We start from the raw sequence: 27,006 nt of genomic DNA on the forward strand, positions 1-27,006 counted from the left end.
AATTGGATCATGCAATATGAGTTCTTTATATATTCTGGATACTAGACTTATTCAGATATATGATTTACAAATATCTCCCCTTCTGTGAATTGTTCTTAACTTTCTTGGATGTCTTTTGAAGCACAAAGGATTACAGTTTTTTTGAAATCTCATTTATTTTTTTCTTCTGTTGGGTGTGATTTTAGTGTTACTTCTAAGGATGAACTGCCTATTCCAAGGTCATGAAGATGTAAAGCTGTGCTTTTTTCTAACAGTTTTAACTGCTACATTTACATCATTGATCATTTTCAGTTAATTTTTGGATACGGTTTTAGGCAGGATTTCAACTTATATTAATTTTCCAGTTGTCCTAGCATGAGTTTTTGAAAACACATTGAATTGTCTTAGTGCCCCTGTTAAAATGGATTTACTAAAAACACTTACTGAGTATACACAAAAGGCCCTGGGTTTGACCCTCAGCACCACCAAAAAGAATTTTTTAAAAGAATCAATTTATCATAAATGTGCAGATTTATTACTATATTCTCAGTTCTATTCTATTGATCTATGCATTTGTTTTTACAATAGTATTGTAGTCTTAATTACTGCACATTTGTAGTATGTTTTGAAATCAGAAATTGTGGGTCCTTCACCTGATTTATTATTTATATATATATATATATATTTTTTTTTTTTTTGTCTACTTTGGGTTCCTTGTATTTCCATATGAACTTTAGGATCAGTTTGCCAAGTTCTGAAAAAATAGATAGTTAAGTGTGTGTGTGTGTGTGTGTGTGTGTGTGTGTAGAATTTTATGAGAATTGTGTTGAATCTATAGGTCAATTTGGGACATATTACCATCTTAACATTACTAAATCTCCCAATACATGAACATGGGGATGTCTTCCCATTTAAGTATTCTTCAATTAAAAAAAAAAAAAAAAAAAAAAAAAAAAAATATATATATATATATATATATATTGTAGTTTTTAGTGTTCAACTCATACTTCTTTTGCTGAAGTCATTCCTAAGTGTTTCATTCCTTTGAATTCTAGCATTAGTGGAATTGTTTTCTTAATTTAATTTTCATAATATTCACTGTTGGTGTACAGAAATACAAATGACTTTTGTATATTGATTTTGAATTATATAATCCTGTTGAACTTACATATTAGCTATAATAACTTCTGGGATTTTCTTGGAGCCTTTATGTATAATGTCATATAATTTGCTAAACAAGATAGACTTACTTCTTCCTTTACAATCTGAATGCCTTTTCTTGCCTTGGCTATAAACTTCAGTAAAGTATTAAATATAAGTAATAAAAACAGGCACCTTCATCTCATTCCTGATATTTGGGGAAAAGTGTAAGTTATTCAGTACTAGCATGATGTTAAATATTTTTCTTTTTAATAAATGGACTATCTGCTTGAGAATGTACTTCTAAATTGTTTCTATTATGAAGGTGTGTTGGATTTTGTCAATTGATTTTTATGTGCTTATTAAGATGTTTATTTGACTGTTTTCCTTTATTCTTTAAGTATACATTGTTTTGTCTTTGTTTTTGTTTTTTGTTTTTTTTTTTAATGTTGAACCACTTGTTCATTTCTGAGATACAGTCTTCTGGGCTACACTACATAAGTCTTTTTTGAATTTTTTTCTTTCAGCACTGAGGATTGAACCCAGTGATGCACTGTCACTGAGCCATATCTGCACTTCTTTTTTATTTTAACACAGAGCTGAGGCTGACCTCAAACTTGCAATCTTTCAGTCTCAACTTCCTGGGTCACTGGGATTACAGATGTGCACCACCACACCCAGTCTATGGAGTCTTTATTATGTTGTTGTATTTGGTTTACTACTGTTTTTAAAGGAGTTTTGTGCCTGTTTGTCTGTAGTTATCTTTTCTTCTGATGTCTTTCTGGTTTTGTTATCAGGGTAATACTGAACACAGAGAACAAGTTAACAAATATTTCTATCTCCTCCAGTTTTGAAAGTATTTTCAAAGGATTCATATTATCTTCAAAGTGCTTGTTAGAATTCATCATTGAAACCATCTAATCCTAGGTTTTCCTTTGTGATTTTTTTTTTTAACTAGTTGAATCATTTCATTTATTAGGTTTATTTAGATTTACCAATGTTTCTTGAGTCAGTTTTGGTACTTTGTGCCTGATGAGAATTTGTCTGCTTCATCTATCTAGGTTTTAGAATTTATGGGTGTACAATTGTTTCTACCATAGTTTCACTGCTTTTTCTGTTGTTACAAGTTAATAGAAAAATTTGAATATAGGTTTTGAATAGTATATTTCAAAATAAGGAATCATAGTTGAGAAAATCATTACTTTAGAGATATCTAACTTAAACACAATGTTATAGGAACACATTTGTCTCTTGAATTAAGCATATCTTTTTTGTGTGAGGGTTGGGGAGTGCTGTGGATGGAATCTAGGGCCTCATATTTGGTAAGTACTCTACCATTCCACCACAGCCCTAGCTCTAGTGAGTCTTTTCTGTGTCATGTGCTGACCAGGTATCCTATGGTGGGATTTAAAGATTCTACCTAATTCCCAAATGTCCTGGTGTTTACCTGCATATGAATATTTTAAATATCTTTTAAGCCTTCAGTGGACATTATACATATAAGTGTATATATGTATAATGTATATTATATATATATATATACACACACATACATATATAAAATACATATTAATGAAATATATATACGTGTGTATATACTATATTAACCAGGTTACCGTGAATTTGTTATCTGCACATTTCTTTTGAAAATTTTTTTTGATTTTTCTTTTTAGATATACATGACACTAGAGTGTATTTTGACATATCATACATACATATAGTATAACTTCCCATTCTTGTTGTTCTGAAATTCTTTATAACTTAGAATTGAAGACCTCAGGATAATATTAACTGCATCATATCCTACTTCCAAGTAGATGACAGATTCATTATATTGTTATTAAATAATAAAAAGTAATGGGAGACTGTGCACTTAAAAAAAGCAATTTAAGTTTGTTTCTAAATTACTTAGCATATCATGGCATAAGAATTTCTTTTAATAACAATTTTTTAAAATTTCTAAAGAATCCTATGGATAAGCTCTAACACAGAATAACAGAAGTTACATTCACAGAAATAGCTAGAGATTCTTTCAGAACTACAAAGGAAACCAGGATGTCTAGAAAAGATTAGGGAGAAACCAGGAAGAAAAAAAGATGACAATAGGTATTAAAATGAAATAAAGATCTTTTACCCTCAGTTTATAATGATTTACTCCTCTTCAATAGTTCTAAGAAACAATATTATCTTTTTCTGTCCATGAGTTATTTAATAGATGTATTATTTACTGCAATTTAATCTTCTTTTAATTTCTGCTATGTGCAGTCCTTCCCTGATCTTTATTATGTCCAGGGATTTGGACTATCTTCTTCAAAGAATCAGATGTGGTCTCCTCTGCCTGACAAAGTAAAAAATATTTTAATGACCCACAAAAATAATGTCTTTCTGCCAAGTAATGTGAACAGACTGCTTTAAAAAACTATCTAGATAACTATTAGATCTTCGGATAGCTTTGTGGATGGTTCAAATACAAACACACAGCCCTCTTGGTTCTCCCATCATATTGCCCTTCATTTTTATGCCCAGTATTTATATACCTTTTTAGGTCTTGTGAGGATCAAGCAAAGAGATATGGACCCTTCTCAACAAGGCTTCCAAATCATAATGCAGCGGGATTGGGGAAGTGCATCTTCTGTGAGAAATCTGAACTCAGGTGATAAGATAATGTTTCTAACTATAGTAGACACTGCTGCTTTTAATTTTCCCTGGAACTGCAATTCTCATAGTCACAGGTAAATACTAACCATCGGAGATTAACAAAACCATTCTTTATTTTCATTTATACATATAATAATCATGTATTTGATACTGCTCCTTATAGTATAATTTGCACATATGACATTAGTCTTGTTGATTTTCATTACATAAAAACCCAAAGTTTTGTAAATTTTGTCATGACAACCATTTATATTTTTTTAACTTCAAAGGAAGATTCTTTTTTGATAAATTAATTGGTAAGAATAAATGAAAGATTCTTCAAGAGTTCTCACACTTAAGAATAAATTCCCTCTAGATGTTAAGAGATGGGATATTGTGATGTAAGTCACCCAAAATAACTAAGAGGCTAAAAGTGCCCTGAGAAAAACCATATTAACAGCAAATATTTATGTGAGTAGTTAAGCACTGAAAACTTCAGGAAACACAAACAAACACAAAATTTCCAGGGTTGTGAAGTAAAGGAACATTAACTGAATTTGAAAAAAAAAGAAAGAAAAGAAAAGAATATGTGTACATATATTCAGAAAGCTACATCAGAACCCTGCCAGTAGGTGTCAGATAGAGCTCATGATAAAAAAAAAAGAAAAAGAATTAAAGAATAACAATAACTAAAATAGTAGTTTTAAAAAATGAATTGCCTTTATGAAGTATATTTCATAAATTTTGTTTTATCTTGTGAATAATTGTCCTCCAAAATTTTTGCAGAGTACTTATAATATTAAAATTAGGTTTAAATATGAAATTAATCTTGAAAAAGTAATAGATTTTAGGTGTTCTCGTGAATATTTCTGGTGCCTTTATATTATTAGTCATTAGAAGTATACCCTAATAATATAGTACAAAGCTGACAACATGATCCTTTATCCAGAATACCCCAAAAAAATATCACCAGAAGACTTCAAGAGCTGGTAGATATATTTGGCAAATAGGTTACAAAATTGACATACAAAAAGTTACAAATTTTCTATATATCAATAATGAAGCTGCTGAAGAAAATGACCCCTTCCAGTAGCCTTGATTTAAATAAATAAATAAATAAATAACTAGGAAAAAATATAACCAACAAGGTGAAAGACCTCTACAATGAAAACTATAGAACACTGGAGAAATAAATTGAAGAAGACACAAGAAGACAGAAAGACCTCCCATGTTCATAGACAGGCAGAATAAATAAAATGGTCATACTACTAGCAACAATAAAAATATTCAATGCAATCCCCATCAAAATAACAATGATCTTCTTCATAGAACTAGAAAAGAGCATTCCTAAAATTCATTTAAAAGCATAAAAGACACAGAAAAATCAAAGTAATGCTAGAGGCATCATAATCATACTACAAAGCTATAGTAACAAAAACTGCATGATACTGGCATAGAAACAGCCACATAGATCAATGGTACAGTAAAGAAGCCACAGAGACAATCCCACACAAGTACATTCATCTGATCCTTGATAAAAGTACTAAAATTACACACTGGAGAAAAGAGAACCTACTTAACAAATGAAGCTGGAAAAAACTGGTTATCCATATGTAGAAGAATGAAACAAGACCCTTATCTTTCATCCTGAACAACAAAAAAAAATCAAATAAAAATGAAATAAAAATCAAGGAATTAGAAGAAACTGTCCCGCTACTTGAAGAAAATATAGGGTCAACATTCCAACACACAGGCCACAGGCACAGGCAACAACTTTCTCAATAGTACCCCCACGGCTAAGGAAATAATGCCAAGAATTAAAAAAACGGGATGGCATTAAATTAAAAAGTTCTGGCCAGCAAAGGAAACAGTTAAAAACTTGAAGAGAGAACCTACAGAATGAGAGAAAATCTTTGCTAGCTACTCTTCTGACAGAGGATTAATATCCAGAATATATAAAAAACTTAAAAAACTTAACACCAAAAAAAAACAAAAAACCATTCAACAATTGGACAAATGAATTAAACATACACTTATCAAAAGAAGAAATACAAATAGCCAATAAATATATGAATAATATATGAATAAATATATGAATAAAAATTGTTAGCAATTATGGAAATGCAAATCAAAACTACACTGAGATTTCATTTCCCTCTAGTTAGAATGACACCCATCAAGAATACACATAATAGCCAGGTGTTATGGGACACAGCTGTAATCCAAGGGACTTGAGAGGCTGAAGAAGGAGGATCACAAGTTCAAGACCAGCCTTAGCAACTTAGCAAGGCCCTTAGCTAGATGTTGTCTCAAAAAATAAAAGGGGCTAGGAATGGGGCTCAGTGGTCAAACTTCCCCCAGTATAAAATAAATAAATAAACACAGTAAAATAACCTCTTGTCATTAACAACTATAATAAAAATAATAGTAGTGAATGTGACCATTGAAATATTCAAAATGGAGATTTCATATATTATACCTGCATTAATGTTAACTACATGAAAATAGAAATACCATTGTGGTTACTCTAAGGAAGAGGACATAATGAGAGGGGTATGAGAGAATTGTTTAATCTTTAAATCTTAAAACCATAATCTGTGAATCAGTTACAACAGCACAAATAGAACGAGCATAATTTTGTTCTGATCCAAAATCACTGACATTTTTTTCTGACATTCATCTCATTCTGTCTTCAATTGTATTACTTACTAAAGTAACACATATACTAGCATACTGCGATGAATTACTCCTTAATGGAAACCAAACTGTGAGACTATGTAGTTTTCTTGAAACCAAAAACATTACCTTGCACATAGCTGAAAGTCCATTATTTATAGCCAATTTAAATAAAAACTGCTATAGTTACCTTTTTGAAATAGATGTTTATTATTAAAGAAAAATATATTTTTCTGTGATTTTGCAGTTTAGTGTGTATTTATTTACAAATATGTTGAGTTAGTAGCACAATCTAAAATTTGAAGTTTTTCATTTTCTTTTTTCCTTTCTTTCTTCCTCTTTCTTTCTTTCTTTCTTTCCTCTCTTCCTTCCTCCCTCCCTCCCTCCCCCCCCCCCCCCTCTCTCTCTCTTTCTTTCTTTCTTTCTTTCTTTCTTTCTTTCTTTCTTCAGTCCTGAGGATTGAACCCAGGGGTTCTTTAACACTGAACTATATCCCCAGTGCTTTTTATTTTTTGAGACAGTCTCACTAAGTTACCAAGGCTGGCCTCAAACTTGTCATCCTCCTGCACGGGCCTCCTAAGTTGCTGGAATTACAAGCATGCATCACTATGCCCAGTAAAAATCTGATCCTTTTAAAAATTACATTTCACCACCACTCATTTATTTATTTGAAAAACTAATGACCACTTATTATGTTAAAGGCACTAATCTAGGCAATAATTTGAAGGATTAATAAAACAGTACCCACAGTTGATAACAATGTTTCTAAATGCACACAATTCATAATATTTTAATATCCAATCTTTATTTATTATGTTCAATAAAAACAAATTTAATCTCTAGTCAGGAGCAGTATTCTCAATGGTCACAAATTAAAGCCCAATTTATGCAACTATAATAAAAGACCTTATTAATGTTCATCTCATTATTTCAGGCAATAAAAATGACTTAAATTTTCACTTATCTACCACATGATTTTTCCCTAGTTGCCTTCTACATTGTCAACCAAGCATTGTGAATTGGAAGGGAGGGGATTGCTTTTTCCTTACTCTCTGCAAAAACACTTTGTCTACATTTATTATGTGATTTATTTCATGCTGCCTGCTAAATTATTGAATACAAGTTCATAACCCCATTACACTCTCTGCTTTTGGCAAGAAGGTTTAATGTTTTAGACAACCTCAGATTTCCCCACATTTTAAATAAAGTATGGACCCAGAGAATTTTCATAAATGAACACTCAGTTTGTAATTATTTAATAGTCTTAATATATGTGTGTATACATGCACATATATATGCATATTTTTAATTAAATATAAATACAATGCTGTTCAGTGATATATTTTTGAAAATATTAATTAATAATAATAGATAATTAATATTATTTGGCATATATGTCTAAGCAAATTTGTAGTGGAAAATGCAGCAGCAGGTAAAATAAATAAAAATATACCACCAATTATTTGGACAAACTTTAAAACAATTTATAAAAATGAATCACAATAAGAACATACTATGGCTTAATGACAATAATGAGAACAGCAAAAAATAATGCTCTAATTCTTATATATAATCAGTGGGATTATCAAATGTTGTTTGACCAGGTAACAGGTAAAACAACACTATGAAGCTTATTATGCACATTGATTTTTAAACACTTACTTAAATAGATAAAACACAAAAGTTAAGAATATACAATTTTGGGAAAAAAACCTGCAATTAGTGGACAAATAGAAAATTTTCAACCTAATCTGAACATGATAGAGTAATTTTGTTTTAATTTTCAAATGATTGTTTTATTTTTCAGTTTTACTACCCAGTGCTGATAAGAATACAGTGAAATGGATAATCTCTTGTACTTTTGTTGAAAATACTTTTTAGCTACTCTAAAACCACAAACATTTGCCAAGCAGTATTGCAAGATATATCTTTATAACATTTCTCTCCACAAGTCATTTCATGAGAAAGGACTTTTCCTAGAAATTCTTCAGGGTGGAGAAGCATGTCCCATGACATGAAACTCATTCACCTCAATCTAGTTCTAACACAGGTCGTGCCCCACTTATGATTTTTTTCTTTTACTTTCCAATGGTGCAAACGCAATATGTGTTCAGTAGAAATAGCATTTCAAATTTTGAATTTTGATCTTTTCCCCAGCTGGTGATGTGCTGTAGGACCCTCTCACAATGCTGGGCAGCTCCCAGTCAGCCACACCATGGTCACGGTAAACAACCCACACTCTACAGGATGCTGTGTTGCTAAGGTGTGTAGTTCTGCAGGTTAAGAGGCACAAACGCACTTTCAGCAAACAATATTTTTAGTTTACAATGGATTTACTGGGACGTAACCTCATTGTAAGTCCAGGAGCATCTGTAGTTCCTTACCCACCAAATATTAACCTTGTTTCCTCTTCTAAAATTGTATACACAAAATGCTGGTGCATTCCAATGATGGGAACTCTCCTATCTCAATTTCGACTAAATGTACATGAATAAGGATAAATTACATGTTTTTAGTACATCCTTCTCACACGTTTTAATATTTTAGATTCCTATACATATGAGTGTGTGGGTGTGTGTTTGCATACAATCCATTCCCTCAGGTATCCTTGCAGTCTGCAGACTCCATTTGTTTTTGTGTCAAACATTCTCCTTGTATGGAGAACAGCCCCCACCCCCATCCCATGATCTCTGTTCCCCCCAAAATAGAATAGACAGAGGCTGCTAGGACAGGTAGGTCTTTTCTTATTTTTTTCTCAAGGCAAATCAGCCTACCTTGCTTATAAATCTAAATTAAAAATGTCTTTCTGACTTTGCTCACATGGTTCCCATGAAGATGAAGATGAGCCACTGTCTGAGATCCTCTCTGATAGGTGGAAATGAAAAGCAATGGGCATCAGTGTGACACAGGGTAAATCTCAGTATTCACTCATAGCTTTGGTTCTATTCTACAAAACAGACATAATAAACCGCAACTCCCATGACTATTCTGAGAATAAATGAGATATGTTATGTGTAGACTTAGGTATTCTTTGAAGTTCCACGGTAAAGTCTGTTATTATTGGTGACAGTGAGGCATGTATGATGTGCACAATGCAGACAGATACTGTAAAGTTCCAGGACGGAGCTGGAATGTGCATTTTATCTCATAACACCGACTTTTACCTTCTCCTTTAATCTCTCATTTTGTCTCTGCTGAAAGGACAGTCAAAGACTCTGCCCTGCCCCCCTCCTTGTTTCCAGCTGGGGAGATTGTTTTACGGGAAGCAATTATTAAACCAGATAGCACTGTATCTAATCTCAGATGTTAGGTAGAGTGATTCATACTATCAGTGCTGAACGAAGTCAGAAGAGAAGGAAGTAAGTTGGTGGAAACAATGGGGGATAGATTTGGTGGGGGAGGTTGCATTTTAGCTGGGCCATGGAACACCAGAAAAAATGTAAAGAAACAAGCATTCCAAACTAGAAGCTGAGTATGCAAATAGGGTTAATAGGTAGAGAAAACTCCTTCTAAAGGTGATTGCCAGCTAGGCATGGTGGTATATACCTGTAATCCCAGCAACTCAGGGGACTGAGGCAGGAGGATTACAAGTCTGAGGCCAGCCTTAGCAATTTAGCAAGACCTTGTCTAACAATAAAAAAGGGGTAGTGATGTGACTCAGTTGTAGAGTACTTGACTACTATGTGTGAGTTCCTTGTTTGAATCCCCACCACTAAAAATAAATAAATAAATAAATAAACAAATAAATAACTAAGATGATTAACTGTCAGTATTCTAGGGAAGAATGAAATCAAATTATAACACCACATCTTGGCACAAAGCAATGGACAAGATAACCAGCACTGCACTGAAGAGGACATTGTTGGAACAAACTTGAAGCTTATGGTTGCCAGGGCCTCACTGTCTAAATTCACTTGCTTTTTTCCAGCTTTGCTCACCCATCTTTTGTCCTCAGCACCCTGACTAGAAATTGCTGGCTTCCTCTAGTTGTAAATCTTCATGATCTAATGCCTTTCTTTCTAACAGACTGGCATTCCCATTTTGTTAAGGATTACAATTATCTTAGAGTTTTCATGATCTTCACATTTATTTTTTGGTGGGGGTGGGTGTCAGGGATTGAACTCAAGGGCACTTGACCCCTGAGCCATATCCCAAGCCCCATTTTGTATTTTATGTAGAGACAGGTCTCACTGAGTTGCTTAGCACCACTATTCCTGAGACTGACTTTGAACTTGCAATTCCCCTGTCTCAGCCTCCTGAACCACAAGGATTACAGGTATGCACCACCAGGCCCAGCAATCCTCACATTTCTACAGTGAAAAATAATAGCCTACAAGATGCTATGATTTTAAAGTATAACTACTAACTGCATAGTTTTAATTTTAAAAGTGTATCTATTGGGATTGCATGAAACATAAAATTGAATTTTTAAGGAAAAACATAAGTATTAGTAACATGTCAGAATCAATAAATAACAACACCTAATACAGTAGTCCCCCTTTATTTATGATTTCAGTCATCTAGGGTCAATGGTGGTCCAAAAATATTAAATGGAGAATTCCAGAAATAAACAATTCACAAGTTTTAAAGTTTGAACCATTCTGAATAGTATGATTTGATCTCACACTGTCCTGCTCCATATTGCAGGGGATGTGAATCATTCTTTTGCTCCAAGTACCTAGTCTATATACACTACCTGCCCACTGCCACTTAGTAGCAGTCTCTGTTATGAGATGCACTGTCATGGTAGCTCAGTGCTTGGTTCAAGTAACCATTTGTAGCAGCCAAAGCTATGTCAGGAGGTCTACATCATTCATCTCACTTCATCTTCCCAAGTAGGCACTGTGTCATCTCACTTCAACATCAGAAGAAGGTACACAGTATGATATTTTGAGAGCAAGAGAACACACTCACAAACTGCTATGACTGATCTATTTTACTAATATTGTAATTATTAAACTGTTATTGTGCCTAATTTAAAGATTAAATTTTACCATAAGAATACATATATAGGAAAAATAGCACATATAGGGTTCTGTACAATCGGTGGTTTCAGGCATCCACCAAGAGTCTTAGAATGCATCCCCCAGAGATAAGGGGAGACTACTTACATATTTATGATAAGACTCTAAATTAACTATCACATTTTTTCTTCATTTTGGTAGATAGTATTATAATTATTATTATTACTACTATCACTATTATATTTTCACTTAGTAGTAGACGAAACTGATATTTAAAAGGACTGTTGTTTGCCTAAAGTCACAGAGTCACAGAGCTTATAAATGGCAGAGATGTGGAACTGAATGAAAGTCAAAACTCTGCACATACAATCAAATGAGGGTTTTTTGTTTGTTTGTTTGTTTGTTTGGGTACCAGGATTTGACCCAGTGGTGTTCAACCACTGAGCCACATCCCCAGTCTTTTTTTATATTTTATTTTGAGAAAACCTCAGTAAGTTGCTTAGGGACTTGCTAGAGGTTGGCCTTTAACTTGTGATCCTCCTGACTCAGCCTCCTCAACTGCTGAGATTTCAGGTATGCACCACTGTGCATGACTATAAAGAAATAAGTTATAAAGATGGATGAGAGAAGTAGCTTCTCGGATTTCCAAGCTATAGGAGCACTAATAACTCCAACCCTAATTCACAGTCTATGCTGGCCATGACTTTGTAGGAAGCCAGGAGCATGGATATCTTTCTACTATGTATCTTTACAAGTTTGTGTATAATTTCAGACAACTAAAAGTAGGCAATCCCAATCTATTCAAATAGCTCTGCTTACTGGACACAAAAGTATATTTTTATTACCTAAATTATAAATCTTTAAAAATCCACAAAATAAAATCTAAATGAGAAGAAAATTATTTAGAAAAGAAGCATTTGAAATTTTTTTCAGAATGCTGACTCTACTACTTTAGTGCAAATGAATTAAATATGTGCATTCATTCTGATAAGTAATTTTTAATAGAAACTGTTTCTTCCATCATTAAATAAACGTTCTTCAAATACCTAATTTTTTTAGTTTGGAAATATGTTAACTAATTACCCACTGCTGGGTTCCAAGTAACCAGCCTGTCTGGTGCTCAGTCTAGCATATATGCACATAAACATTTATGATATTTTGTAAACAATTTATCAGAAATAAGAACCAATGGCAAAAGATGTAACCATAACACTGGCAGTATAAATCATATTTGCAATATAAGACAGGAAGGAAAGGACTCTGTAAGAAGGTCGTGATCAGTATATAGTTGGAGATTTTTCAATATATATATGGGACCCTAGAAAGCACAAGTAAATCAGACAAGAAGAAAAGAGATCTTTACAAGGTGTCCAAGTAATAAATAATTTACAAAGCAATTTAGCAACCTCAGCAGGCACCACTTACAAGACTGTGGTAGGGAACGGAGTCTATATTTGTAGAGAAGAGTAGAATCAATACAAGGAGCAAGCTGTCAGTTTTTTCTATAGTGTCAATATCTCAGACTGGCTGCTTTCACTGGTGTTCCTGTGGAAACAATTTCCAAAAGTATACTATTGAGTGACATGCTGCATGGATTAAATGATTTACTTTAATCCCCTAACTGCATGTTGAAAGACCAATAGCCCAAAAGGAAAACTAGAGAGCCCGAGGACAAAGCAACCTATAATAACAGTGTGATTTGGGAATGGTTTATACTTAAGAAAACCCTAGTGCCACAGCAAGATCCATCCAGAACAAGTTTAAATGAGAAGTGGCCACGATAGACTTATAATATCTAACTACCAGGAGGATCATTCACAATATTGAGCGATCTGATTAAATAGATTTATTGGTCAACTTCTCTCTTTGTAAGTTATCAGATGAAAAGGTGATTTGATCTTGGAACAGCAATGAGAAGACCTAACTCCCTCTTGTTTGGACTTATATGTGTGTACCTTAAGAAAAAATATTTGAAGTATCTTGTAAAACTCAAACATGACCCTACTACTACATTATTAGGCATAATAAACATTTATCTCATTAAATCCAAAGGCTATAGAAATATACCTTAAGAACAGAGCAGTAGGCAGGTTCAGAGACACATGTAAGAGGAAGACACTACCTACAGCCATGGAGGTAGGTTAAAAAAGTTGACTCCCCAACCCCATTTATACATGACCTTGACCTTCAAAATGAGAAGATGAGGTTCCACTGAGCTTGAATCCCTTCCAGCAGAAACAATTCTACTATAAACATCAACTAGTGGTGAGTCTTAGAGTAGATAGATCATTTGTGCGCTACTGATGTACATGGAAACATTTGCCTTTAAATTGAAGGACACCCAATAAATAATGAACTAAGATGCAACTATGAGAATTTCCTTCCCAGTACAGAGTGTGCCACTCAGGAGCACTCACATATTTTGAAGGTGGGAGAAATGTAGGTGATTTATTGTTCCTCCAGGAACTGAAGGCAAATAAATGCTTGGACTCTACCAAATGTGAGATTCCACAATGGCCTCTGGGTATTTTCCTGGAAATTGGCCACCTAGATGCAGGCGGCTGTAGGTCAGCACTGTCAGCTCCCTGATTCATCAGTTAGTGGTGAACCTGAAAGCAAGCAACAGTCTTGCCTTTTTGCTTCTCTAGGGCTGCACTTTGTTCCTTGAATTAAATCCATCCTGCTTCAATCTTCCAAAATGTTTTCTGCTTTTCTGACAGAACAGTGAATGAGAAATTGACTTTTTTAAAAATTTGTTTTAATTAATTATACATGACAGAATGCACCTTGATACATCATCTATTGCCTTTTAATATTTTCTAATAGAACATCACACCACATACATTCCATTTAAATTTTAAAGTAACAGAATAAGAAAAGATATTAAAGATATGAGATAAAAGTTATTAAGATCAGCTAATCCAGAGCTGCAGGTAGAGCTCAGTGGCAGAGAGCTTGGCTAGCATGCACAAAGACCTGGGTTCAGTTCACACCAATACACATGTACATACAAACATACATACAAGAATGGCTGATCCGCACTGCCCCAATTAAATCTATTACATGAAGAATTTACTCTATTAATCTGTAAGGTCTGAATCCAGGACTTCACACATTATACCACTGAGCTACTTCAAACTAGCTTTAAAAAGTCTTAAGATTGCATGACTTCAACTTGTTTGTCCAAAATGTTCACTGTATAATTCAGTCACACTGCATGTAACAGTAGTTCATTCTTTTTCTTTCTTTCCTTCTTTCTCTTTTCCTTCCTGCCTTTCTTCCTTGAACCCAAGAGTGCTCAACCACTGAGCCATATCACCATACGTTTTATTAATTTTTATTTTGAGACAAGGGTCTCTAAATTGTTTAGGGCCTTACTAAATTGCAGAGGCCAGTTTTGAACTTGCAATCCTCCTGCCTCAGTCTCCCAAGCGGCTGGGATTACAGGTGTGCACCGCTGCCTGGCAACAGTGGCAATTTCTTTACTTCAGATTAAGTAGCCATCAGTGCTAGGGTATAAGAACATAAAAACACAAAAATATAAACATGGTTTTTGTTCCTCATATTTGCAGAAAGAGATATAGATAAGGTTAATAAGCATAAATACATGGCAAAAATATTCTAACTAGATACTCCTAAAATTCAGAGGAAATCTCATAAATGAGAATTAAAATGATCATGATTTATTGGGTTTAAACTAGGATTTGCAGAATGGGTAACTTTCAAGTGGTGGACAAAGAAAAAAAAAGTTTTGGTAGAAGAAAAACAAATAATGAATGTTTGCAAGAATGTGTGGGAAGTGTGATTGGATAAAAAGACTGGGATTATTATATTGAAGGTTTAGAGAGATTTAGGCAGGAAATTTCAGGTTTGTTTGCATAAATGATTGGAAGCCATTAAAGGTTTTCTGAGCAGGTAAGTGATATAATGTGTACAAATCTAATGACAAAAATCAAATATGTATCTATCTATCCTGAAAGTCTTAGATTTGACAGGTTCCAAAGTCAAAGGCATGATTATAAGCTTTTAAATATATAATAAAACAGAAAGAAAAGAAGAATCTCTGATTAACACATGATTACATGCAGAAGAACAATCTGCTTGTAATTTGCCAAAAGGAGTCTGTTCCAAGGTAAACATTATCTAAAAAAATTAAAGTTAATGAAAATGAGTTCTAACATATTTAATCCTCTAAAAATAAAAGTGAATAAAACAACCATGTTTCTAAGCCATATTTAAAGTTGTTGAATTGTAAAATAGGAGCTTAAAAATACTCAATTTTTGGATTTACTCTGTGAAGGTAAATTTTCAAAATCAACATTAAAATTTTAAACCTAGAATTTTTTTTTTTTAATTTTCTGCAAAATCTTTTTAGTATTTGCTTGAGTTTGACCACTTTCCACCTACAGAGGTACAGATGACCTAGACTTGATTTCTGCAAAGGTACAATAGTGAATTATTATTCATTTAACTAAAATGTGAAGGGCTAATAGACAAGGACTATCATCTATGCATATTTTGGCTTCTCTCTACGCACTTAACTCACTGCTTTGCATGTAACATAGGTTCCACATGCCTGTGATCACTGATGGAAGAAAGATAGCCAAATCAGATTATTCAAGTATGATTATTAAAATATAATAAAAGGTACTGTCTAGAACCAAGTAGAAAGCACTTTGCATTCTCCGCATGAGGGACAATGAAGAGTTATACCTTAAGACCTGTGGAGGATTTGAAGGAAAGAAATTTGGCAAAGGCTGGTCCTATGGATAACGTCAAAAGAAAGATAACTAGGTCCACTCTGGAGGGAAGGGTCAAGAAGTCTAATGTGATGGGCAAGAAAGAACCACTGGAAATTAAGAATTTGGTAAAGACAGGAATTATCATTCATTCATTCATAAGTTTGTCAAGAAGCTATGAATAAAAACAGGCCCTATATAATCACTCAGAGTTAATCTCTGATGCTTTGGATCAAGCAGCGTGGACAGCTGGAGCAGATCCTTGCAGAGCCTAGTAGCTGTGACAATAGTAGAATGTGTGTCAGCAGCATGCATGACTTAGCTCCAAGGACCATCAAACACTAAATCTCAAGACACATGTCCCTTTCCTACCAAAATGGCCTAATAAACTAGAACAACCCCAGCCCAGAGATTATCAGGGCCCTTGCTCATTTGTACCTACTTCAAGAGCAGAGACAATCAAGGCACCAATCACAGGACAGAAAACCAAAAGAAAAGTATGATGAAAACTACAGGGATAGATTTTAAATTATGTTATCTTGGTGAGTTTCAGGAACAAAATTAAGTTTTGAAAAAAAAGTTCATCTTAATGCTGATACAATAAATGAAACAAGCATATTTAAAACTGGATGATATAAATTTCATTGCTAGCCAGAGTCTGAAGGAAAATATTAGAAAGACTAAAAGGTGATATAGAAATATATTCAACCAGTTCAAAACATTAAGTAAGAGTTTCTATGGTACAGACTTAATGTGGCTTCTTATTAAGCTGTCCTTTAACTAGATTTAACATAAAACTTTCCATTGAAAAAATTTTAAATATGAAGATTGACTTTGGATTAAATTATCAAGAAATATTAATTAATTGAAAATTGTTACAATAAAAATAAATTTTTAAAAAATTGTATGCCAGGGGGTTTTCAAGATGGCGGACTAGAGGGCGGCTGCATTACATGTTGCTCCAGGAAGCAGGATTCAAAAGCGGAGATAGTGAGAGACTTGGGACCAACTCAAAGCCGCCGGGTGAGTCTCTCCCGTTGGGGAGGCGTCCCGGATGGGGCGGTAGCCCAAGAACGCAGGGAACTTTGTGAAGTAGAGTTGCTCGGCAAGACGTCCCTCCCCCCGCTGGAGCGGTAAACACGGACCACTGGGATCATCGTAGAGGAGGCGGCTCAGCACAGCGCTTGGACTCGGAGCAACCACTGGGGGTCTGGGCAGCTGCCTGAGGAGGAGCAGCGTGGCGAGCTGTGTAGACTCAGAGCGATCGCTTCTGAACACCCGGGGGGTTGCCCAGAGGAAGAGGAGGAGCGCTGCGGGTCGCTTGGTCTAGGAGTGACTGCATCAGAGCCACAGGCGGTTGCCAGAGGAAGAGGCGAGTGGTGAGTTGTTTGGACTCAAAGTGACCACTCCTGAACACCCGGGGGGCTATCCTGAGGAGGAGGAGGAACAGGGTGGGTCACTTGGATTTGAAGTGACTGCCTAGGGCTACGGGCGGTTGGCGGGAGGAGGAGACACGAAGTGAGTTGCTTGAACTCCTAGTGACTGCATCAGAAACCGGGCGGCTGTCCAGAGGAGGAGGTGTGTGGTGGGTCTCTGGGTCTTGGAGCTATTGTACGGTGCTCCAAGTGGTGGCTCAGAGGAGGGGCTGCATAGCCAGGCGATTAGGTGCAGAGCAGGGTCCCAGGACCGGCTTCTTGGTGGAAGAGCCGCACAGAGACACGCCTAGGGGTGGAGCGAAGTTTCTAGGACTGTGGACAGATTCTCTGAGGAGGGGCAGCCTAAGGAGACTCGTCTGCGAAGGCTGGTGAGGCTCCCAGGCCCAGGAGGTAGGTCCGGGCCCCTGGGAACGTTGCAGAGGAAGACAGCCCAACCCAGGCAGTAATTGTAGATTGAGGGGAATCTCTAGGAGGGGAACTGACCAGCAAGACCTCCCCACCGGGTGAGTTTTCCCCGCTGGGTGAGGTTTTCCCACAAGGTCGGTAAAATCAGAGACACAGGAACAAACAGGCCATGCCTCAGCCCACAGCCTAGTTCCCCTTTGGATGACCATTGGTCAACAAGTGGAGGCACCTCTCCCCACTATCAGGGAAATTACCCCACCTGAGGGTCACCATCCCTAGAGAGGCAGCTTCCTTGTGGAGCACCGTATTATCAACTTCATCCAAGACTGCAGGCTACTGAAGGATAAGAGGGGATATACTAGCAATCTTCAGGGACATTATAAGTCAATAGAGGAAATCTGCAATATATTAATGACCACTGATTCCTGAACAATATGAGAAAACAAGGGAAGAAAATGCCCCAAACAAATCTAGATGTTACATCAATAAAATCCAACGAAAGCATGGCAGAAGAAATGACAGAAAGGGAGTTCAGAATGTACATAATTAAAATGATGAGGGAAGCAAACGATGATATGAAAGAGCAAATGCAGGCATTGAATGATGATATGAAAGAGCGAATGCAGGCATTGAATGATAGCACCAATCGACAGTTAAAAGAGCAAATACAGGAAGCAAAAGATCATTTCAATAAAGAGTTAGAGATATTGAAAAAAAACCAAACAGAAATCCTTGAAATGAAGGAAACAATAAACCACATTAAGAACTCCATAGAAAGCACAACCAATAGGATAGAACACCTGGAAGACAGAACCTCAGATATTGAAGACAAAATATTTAACCTTGAAAACAAAGTTGAACAAACAGAGAAGATGGTAACAAATCATGAACAGAATCTCCAAGAACTATGGGATATCATGAAAAGGCCAAATTTGAGAATTATTGGCATTGAGGAAGGCTTAGGGAAACAAACCAAAGGAATGAATAATCTATTCAATGAAATAATATCAGAAAATTTCCCAAATCTAAAGAATGAAATGGAAAATCAAGTTCAAGAGGCTTATAGGACTCCAAATACACAAAATTACAACAGACCCACACCAAGGCACATTATAATGAAAATACCGAACATACAAAATAAAGACAGAATTTTAAAGGCTGTGAGAGAAAAAAACCAAATTACATTCAGGGGGAAACCAATACGGATATCAGCAGATTTTTCAATCCAGACCCTAAAAGCTAGAAGGGCATGGAACAACATTTTTCAAGCTCAGAAAGAAAATGGATGCCAAACAAGAATCTTATACCCAGCAAAACCTACCTTCAAATTTGATGATGAAATAAAATCCTTCCATGATAAACAAAAGCTAAAAGAATTTACAAAAAGAAAGCCAGCATTACAGAACATTCTCAGCAAAATATTCCATGAGGAAGAGATAAAACACAAAGAAGCAAATCAGCAAAGGGAGGAATTATCCTAAAGGAACTGTCAAATAAAGGAGGAACCAAGGTGTGTCAAAAAAATAAATAAATAAATAAAATTTTAAAATGAACCAAATGACTGGGAATACAAATCATATCTCAATAATAACCCTGAATGTTAATGGCCTGAATTCATCAATCAAAAGACATAGACTGGTAGATTGGATTAAAAAGAAAGATCCAACAATATGTTGCCTGCAAGAGACTCACCTCATAGAAAAAGATACCCATAGACTAAAGGTGAAAGGATGGGGAAAAACATACCATACACATGGACTCAGCAAAAAACTGGAGTATCCATCCTCATTTCAGATAATGTGGACTTCAAGCCAAAGTTAGTCAGAAGGGATAAAGAAGGACATTTCATACTGCTTAAGGGAAGCATAAATCAGCAAGATATAACAATCATAAACATCTATGCCCCAAACAGTGGCTCATCCATGTATGTCAAACAAATCCTTCTCAATTTCAGAAACCAAATAGACCATAACACAATAATACTAGGTGATTTTAACACGCCTCTCTCACCACTGGACAGATCTTCCAAACAAAAATTGAACAAAGAAACCATAGATCTCAATAAAACAATCAATAATTTAGACTTAACAGACATTTATAGAATATATCATCCAACCAAGAGTGAATACACTTTCTTCTCAGCAGCACATGGATTCTTCTCTAAAATGGACCATATATTATGCCACAAAGATAATGTTAGCAAATACAAGAAGATAGAGACACTACCTTGTATTCTATCAGATCATAATGGATTGAAGTTAGAAATAAATAAATAAAGAGTAAAAAACAGAAACTACAGAAACTACTCTAATACCTGGAGATTAAACAATATGCTATTATATGATGAATGGATAACAGAAGATATTAGGAAGGAAATTTAAAAATTCCTAGAGGTAAATGAGAACAAAGAAACATCATATCAAAATCTCTGGGACACTATGAAAGCAGTACTTAGAGGAAAATTTATTTCATGGAGCCCATTTAATAAAAGAAGTAAAACTCAACAAATAAACAACCTAACACTACAGCTCAAAGCCCTAGAAAAAGAAGAACAGACCAACACCAAAAGTAGTAGAACACAGGAAATAGTTAAACTCAGAGCTGAAATCAACGAAATTGAAACAAAAGAAACAATACAAAGAATTGACAAAATAAATAGTTGGTTCTTCGAAAAAATAAACAAAATTGATAAACCTTTAGCCACACTAACAAACAGAAGACAAGAGAAAACCCAAATTACTAAAATTCGGAATGAACAAGGAAATATCACAACAGACAAGACTGAAATACAAAACATAATTAGAAGCTATTTTGAAAATCTATACTCCAACAAAATAGAAAATTTCGAAGACATCAACAGGTTTCTAGAGACATATGAATTGCCTAAACTGAACGAGGAGGACATACACAATTTAAATAGACCAATTTCAAGTAATGAAATAGAAGAAGTCATCAAAAGCCTTCCAACAAAGAAAAGTCCAGGACCAGATGGGTTTTCAGCCGAGTTCTACAAAACCTTTAAAGAAGAGCTCATTCCAATACTTCTCAAAGTATTCCATAAAATAGAAGAGGAGGGAACCCTCCCAAACTCGTTCTATGAAGCCAATATTACCCTGATACCTAAACCAGACAGAGACACATTGAGGAAAGAAAATTTCAGACCAATATCCTTCATGAACATCGACGCAAAAATTCTCAACAAAATTTTAGCAAATCGCATACAAATATATATTAAAAAGATAGTGCACCATGATCAAGTGGGTTTCATCCCAGGGATGCAAGGTTGGTTCAACATCAGGAAATCAATAAATGTCATTCACCATATCAATAGACTTAAAGTCAAGAATCACATGATTATTTCGATAGATGCAGTAAAAGCATTTGATAAAATACAACACCCCTTCATGCTCAAAACACTAGAAAAAATAGGGATAGTGGGAACATTCCTTAACATCGTAAAGGCCATCTATGCTAAGCCCATGGCTAATATCATTCTAAATGGTGAAAAACTGAAAGCATTCCCCCTTAAAACTGGAACAAGGCAGGGATGCCCTCTTTCACCACTTCTGTTCAATATCGTCCTTGAGACTCTAGCCAGAGCAATTAGACAGACCAAAGAAATTAAAGGGATACTAATAGGAAAAGAAGAACTTGAACTATCCCTGTTTGCTGATGATATGATTATATACTTAGAGGAACCAGGAAATTCCACCAGAAAACTTTTAGATCTCATAAGTGAATTCAGTAAAGTAGCGGGATATAAGATCAATGCACATAAATCTAAGGCATTTTTATACATAAGTGATGAATCTTCAGAAAGAGAAATTAGAAAAACTACCCCATTCACAATAGCATCAAAAAAAATAAAATACTTGGGAATCAATCTCACAAAAGAGGTGAAAGACCTCTACAGTGAGAACTACAGAACACTAAAGAAAGAAATTCAAGAAAACCTCAGAAGATGGAAAGATCTCCCATGTTCTTGGATAGGAAGAATTAATATTGTCAAAATGGCCATACTACCAAAAGTGCTATACAGATTCAATGCAATTCCAATTAAAATCCCAATGATGTACCTTACAGAAATAGAGCAAGAAATTATGAAATTCATCTGGAAGAATAAAAAACCCAGAATATCTAAAGCAATCCTCAGTAGAAAGAGTGAAGCAGTGGGTATCGCAATACCAGATCTTCAACTCCACTACAAAGCAATAGTAACAAAAACGGCATGGTATTGGTACCAAAATAGAAAGGTGGATCAATGGTACAGAATAGAGGACACGGACACAAACCCAAATAAATACAATTTTCTCATACTAGACAAAGGGGCCAAAAATATACAATGGAGAAAAGATAGCCTCTTCAACAAATGATGCTGGGAGAATTGGAAATCCATAAGCAACAGAATGAAACTAAACCCATATCTCTCACCATGCACGAAACTAAACTCAAAATGGATTAAGGACCTCAGAATCAGACCAGAGACCTTGCATCTTATAGAAGAAAAAGTAGGTCCAGAGCTTCAACATGTCGGCTTAGGACCAGCCTTCCTCAAGAGGACTCCCATAGCACAAGAAATAAAAGCAAGAATCAATAACTGGGATAGATTCAAACTAAAAAGCTTTCTCTCAGCAAAGGAAACTACCAGCAATGCAAAGAAAGAGCCCACAGGGTGGGAGAAAATCTTTGCCAATCATACTTCAGATAGAGCACTAATCTCCAGAATCTATAAAGAACTCAAAAAACTCAACACCAAGACTACAAATAACCCAATCGACAAACGGTCTAAGGAAATGAACAGACACTTCACAGAAGAAGACCTACAAACAATCAACAAACATATGGAAAAATGTTCAACATCTCTAGTAATAAGAGAAATGCAAATCAAAACCACCCTAAGATTCCATCTCACCCCAATTAGAATGGCGATTATCAAGAATATAAGCAACAACAGGTGTTGGCGAGGATGTGGGGAGAAAGGTACACTCATATATTGCTGGTGGGGCTGCAAATTAGTGCAGCCACTCTGGAAAGCAGTGTGGAGACTCCTTAGAAAACTTGGAATGGAACCACCATTTGACCCAGCTATCCCACTCCTTGGCCTATACCCAAAGGACTTAAAATCAGCATATTACAGAGATACAGCCACATCAATGTTCATAGCTGCTCAGTTCACAATAGCCAGATTGTGGAACCAACCTAGATGTCCTTCAATTGATGAATGGATAAAGAAACTGTGGTATATATATACTATGGAATATTACTCAGCCATAAAGAATGATAAAATTATGGCATATGCAGGCAAATGGATGAAATTGGAGAATATCATGCTAAGTGAGATAAACCAATCTCAAAAAAACAAAGGATGAATGATATCGCTAATAAGTGGATGATGACACATAATGGGGGGTGGGAGGGGTTAGTGTTAGGGTTAGAGTTAGGGTTAGGGAGGGGGGCAAGAATGGAGGAAGGAAGGACTGTATAGAGGGAAAAGAGGGGTGGGAGGGGTGGGGGAGAAGGGAAAAAATAACAAAATGAATGAAACAGCATTACCCTATGCAAATTTATGATTACACAAATGGTATGCCTTGACTCCATGTACAAATAGAGAAACAACATGTATCCCATTTGTATACAATAAAATAAAAAAAAAAAGTTGTATGCGGAGTCACAAGGTGATTTCCAATTTTGCTATGCACAGAACTCTCATTTTTCTCTTTCTGTAAGTCTGTTAACTCCATAAAAACACTTTGGAATTTAGTATCAAAAGAATTGGACTGGAGCTGGGTGCAGTGCCTCACTCCTATAATCTCAGCAAATTTGGAAGGCTAAACCAGAATGATTGCAAGTCAAGGCCAGCGTCAGCAATTTGGTGAGATACTACCTCAAAATAAAAAGGACTTGGTGGTAGAGGACCCCTGGGTTCAAACCCCAGTGACAAACTAATAATAATAATAATAATAATAATAATAATGATAATAATAAATAAAATATTTGGACTGGAGATAAAGCTCCACCAAGTTGAAGTGAATATATTTGGATAATATTCTTCCATTTTAAAGAATATTATAAATATTTGGTATCAAAATTTTGAGAAATATAGAACTGCATACAAAAAGTCACATTGTAATTCTACCACTATTTTTATTCTTATATACTTTCTTCAGAATTCAATGTTTACAAATTATTATTATTTTAAATCTATTCTGAAGCTTGTGATATTTCATTATATTTGACCTACAAACATGACCATTTACTCTAGCTCAACAAGATATAATTTTGTCTCATTAGCTTCATTCAGTACAACCAATCACCTATTGGTGTCTAAGAGCTTGGGAACTACACTAAAAAGATCCTACGTTTGCAAGTGAATTGTCCACTTACTCACTAAATAACTTCAAACAATTTTCTCTCTTTAAAACTTAATTTCTTTAATCCATAGAGGGTAATAAGGATTGTTCCTATTCTATAAGACTTTATTGGAGTCTCAGTGAGATTATATCAAAAGTGCTCAGGTAATATCTTACACCTATCGATTCACTTATTCTTTAACAAATGTTTACTATTTTCATTCTTCATTCTGTGTCCCAGTCAGAATGACAGGCACCAAGCAAAGAAAAGGAAACAGATAATGCTCTATATCAATGTAGTCTACTGGGGAATGCAGACATAAAAAGAAAGAAAAAAGAAAAAAAAACCCACAAGGTAATTCATTATCATCCAAATAAATAGTATAAAAGAAAATTAGTGTCATGAAAACCCATAACTGAGGGACATAATCTGGTCTGAAAAGACCCTGCAGATGAGGAAATACTTCCTGAAAAAGTACCTCGTAAGCTAAAACCTGGAGGAGACATGGATAGACAAAAAGAACCAACAGGGCACACACTTACAATCCCAGTGATTCAGGGGACTGAGGCAGGAGAATCACAAGTTCAAGACTAGGAATGCAACTCAATGATAGAGTCCCCTGGGTTCAATTCCCAGTATGCCAAAAAAAAAAAAAAAAAAAAAAAAAAGGAGGGGAGGGGAAGGGGGGAGGAGGAGACCAAGAGAATTCCTGCTGGAAAATTCCTAGGAAGGGTCCCGAGATGGGTAGAAGCTTTGTGCATTGAAGTATCTCAGGACTCAGAGATACTTCCACAATTTCAATCATAAGCTGTATAAATCTGTATATTCAGTTATTTTCCCAAATAAATCAAAAAGCAACATATTGTCAGTTTTGCCAATTTTATTTCATTAAAAGAATAAAAGTTTACCTTTGAAAAGGCATTCATTAATAATAACTTGAGTATTCCTTAACATTTTTGAATCTGTAGTCATCATAATGATGATAATAACGTGATAATCCAATGAGCTACTCATGCAAAAGTGCCCATGTATATAGAAAATTGTACTAAACGGTTGTTCTTATCAATGGTGTCATTAATGACCAAGAGATATTAACACAGAAGAGTTCTAAGCCACCATAACTAATGATATTAAGAAATAAACCTGTTTAATCCTGTAGTGGGTGTTATTTTAATAAAATTTTAAGAGAATATTTGATACATATTTAGTTTAAAAAACACTACCTACCTTCTAGTTAAATTTGATCATTTTTCTTATTTTCAAAGTGAGCAGTTATATCATCACATAAGCCAAGCTTTGGATAAATGATAATAAACTTCAATGAAAAGTTGCACAAAAGGTATACTAAATTTTTAGGGAGAAAAAGCCATGATAAGCAGCCTAGAGGATTTAGGCTGCGAGGCCCCTGGGTGAGATGCAGAGGGCAGTGTAACAAAGGAGGAGATCGGCTGCTCCCCAGGAGGCTGCGCACAGGTGCCCAGGACCAGCAGGAACTTCCCTATGCAGAATAGGTGGATTACTCTTTTTTAACAAGAGAACACCTCTCTTCACTTTATGTTAATAGGCCTGTTCAAGAGAAAAATTCCTGACTGAGTAGTGCAGACAAACTCTGGAGCATCAAAACCACTTAAAGAATTATAATTCTTCTAGAAAGAGAAAGTAGCCATCCCTGATGGACTTAACAAGATACAATCAGGAAAAATTTTATCTGACCTACTTGAAATAAATGAATAAACATCTTAACATATCAATGGTCAATAGTTTTAGAAATATAATTAATTTTACATTTATTTTAGCAAAATGTAGCATGATAAACTTTTGGCTATTTCCTCACAACTGAAAAGCTATTTCTTTGATCATGAACAAATCATTTGAAACTTGATTTTACTATGCTTATGCATGTTCAGTCCATATGTCATTAATTTTAGAAGTGTTCAATCATTTCTGCTGAATGTCTAGGCACTATCAAATATTGTTATCTAAAAATAAGCAGAATAAAGGATTTGAGTTTTACCTGAACCTGAAAATTTGGTAGGAAACACTCCAAAAAGCAAACAATAATAAAATGATATTGTAAATATGTTACAACACTACCACTTATGTACAGAATCAAGATGCAAGTACATTACTAATTGTTTGTACAGTTTAAAATTCAAACATGTTCTTAGTGGAAAAAGAGGAATATTTAAGGTATGAACTTGTGAATGTTCTAGCAAATGATGACAGACAGCTACCATTGCTCAGGAAAAGCAGCTAAAAGAAAAAGAGACTAACATACATCTTATCTTTCAAGATCTACACAAGGAAGTCTCATTAAAATGCTCCCAAATGAACAGATAAGGCTTTTTACTTCTTCAGGTGACTAGCTAATCTGCCATTTTCATAACTATAATAGAACCATGTGATGTTACTTAATTACATTTTTGTTCTGGTAGGTTTTTATATTATACTGCATAGAATCAGGTAGGGGATACTGAAATCAACAACAAAAGATTTCACTTTGAAGATGATCCACTTATACTTAGATCATCTTGAGGGCATTGTCAGGTAGCTCTTGGCAGTTAAGTTTGCATTCTTGTTTTAAATCAATATCATGATTTTATTCAAGCTTATATTAAAGTACAACCTCAACATTTCCACTAAGGTTCACTAAATTTTGCTGAACAAAGAAGTAATTCC

General features: G+C 35.0%; 1 protein-coding gene across 4 annotated transcripts in view; it reads right to left on the reverse strand.

Moving 5' to 3' along the window:
* Positions 1-27,006, reverse strand: part of Hnf4g (hepatocyte nuclear factor 4 gamma) — a 135,061-nt gene that overhangs the window by 50,895 nt on the left and 57,160 nt on the right. For 2 of the 4 annotated variants that reach the window (XM_047563694.1, XM_047563689.1), the window contains exon 2: positions 12,822-12,941. The exons of the other annotated variants lie outside the window; for them this stretch is intronic. The gene's annotated coding sequence lies outside the window, so the exon portion shown is untranslated. The remainder of the gene's footprint in view (positions 1-12,821; positions 12,942-27,006) is intronic. 4 annotated transcript variants of the gene reach the window in all.

Source organism: Sciurus carolinensis, chromosome 1, assembly GCF_902686445.1.
Source record: "Sciurus carolinensis chromosome 1, mSciCar1.2, whole genome shotgun sequence".
NCBI classification, from domain to species: domain Eukaryota; kingdom Metazoa; phylum Chordata; class Mammalia; order Rodentia; family Sciuridae; genus Sciurus; species Sciurus carolinensis.